Source organism: Bison bison, unplaced genomic scaffold (genome assembly GCF_000754665.1).
Source record: "Bison bison bison isolate TAMUID 2011002044 unplaced genomic scaffold, Bison_UMD1.0 scf7180017863958, whole genome shotgun sequence".
Classification (NCBI taxonomy): domain Eukaryota; kingdom Metazoa; phylum Chordata; class Mammalia; order Artiodactyla; family Bovidae; genus Bison; species Bison bison.
Window position 1 is genome coordinate 178832 of NW_011494530.1, and position 1512 is coordinate 180343.

Sequence of the window (1512 nt, forward strand, 5' to 3'; positions counted from 1 at the left end):
TTCTTCTGCCCTGATCAGGGAAAATAAAGCCTTTGGCACAGTTCTGTCTTGAACTCTGTCTAATTTCCGTATTTGCTAAACCCCAACACAAACCTGCATGCTGAGTCGCTCAGTCATGTCCAACTCTTGGTGACCTTATGGACTGTAACCCACCAGGCTCTGTTCATGGGATTCTCAAGGTAAAAATACTGGAGTAGGTTGCTGTGCGCACCTCCAGGGGATGTTTGCTACCATGGATTGAACCCATGTCTCTTAAGTGTCCTGGATTGCCAGGTGGGTTCTTTACCAATACTGCACCTGGACTTCCCCAGTGGCTCAGTGGGTAAAGAATCTGCCTACAATTTAGGAGAAATGGGAAATGTGGGTTGGAGGCCTGGGTTGGAAAGATGCCCTGGAGAAGGAAATGGCAAGTGGTCCTAGTACTCTTGCTTAGGAATTCCCGTGGGCAGTGGAGCCTGGTGGGCTACAGTCCATGGGGTTGCAAAGAGTTGGACATGACTGAATGACTAAGCAGAAACACAGTACAAACCTGGAAATGGTGACTACAGACAGGTTGTATTCCTGCTATAATAAAAAGGATGCAATTAGATAAGAGAGTCACTTGCAACTATTTTCTTTTTTTTTTGTTTAAAGTTAACCTGAAGATAAATATTAGGATGACTCCAGAGTAATTTTTGTCAGCTGATTTGTACAAAAGCATATATATAATCTCAATCTGTCTCTCTCTCTCCATTTTCCCCTACTTAAAACCCACACTTTGTCTCTTTGCTAATGTTCTCTATGCCTTCTGCCTTTGAAGTGACATATATGCTTTTCTAAAGCCAAATAAAATTGTTTATGAATAATTTAAACTTAATATAATTAATGTTTTTTTTAACTGACATTCTGAAGCTGTAAACTGGTCAGTGTTTACTTATAACTTAAACTAACAAAACTATTCCTTTTAAGACAAAAAGAAAAAATAAATATGTCATTGCTAGTTCAGGAAGACAATTTTTCCTGGAGTCATTTCAGATAATCAGAGTATGTCGTGTTTTGAACTGGTGAATGTTCCCACTATAACAATAATCTGTAAAAAAAGAATCAATTGTTTAGTAAAGAAAGTGATGGGGAAACAGTGTCAGACTTTGTTTTTGGGGGCTCCAAAATCACTGCAGATGGTGACTGCAGCCATGAAATTAAAAGATGCTTACTCCTTGGAAGGAAAGTTATGACCAACCTAGATAGCATATTCAAAAGCAGAGACATTACTTTGCCAACAAAGGTCCGTCTAGTCAAGGCTGTGGTTTTTCCTGTGGTCATGTATGGATGCGAGAGTTGGACTGTGAAGAAAGCTGAGCGCTGAAGAATTGATGCTTTTGAACTGTGGTGTTGGAGAAGACTTGAGAGTCCCTTGGACTGTAAGGAGATCCAACCAGTCCATTCTGAAGGAGATCAGCCCTGGGGTTTCTTTGGAAGGAATGATGCTAAAGCTGAAACTCCAGTACTTTGGCCACCTCGTGCGAAGAGTTG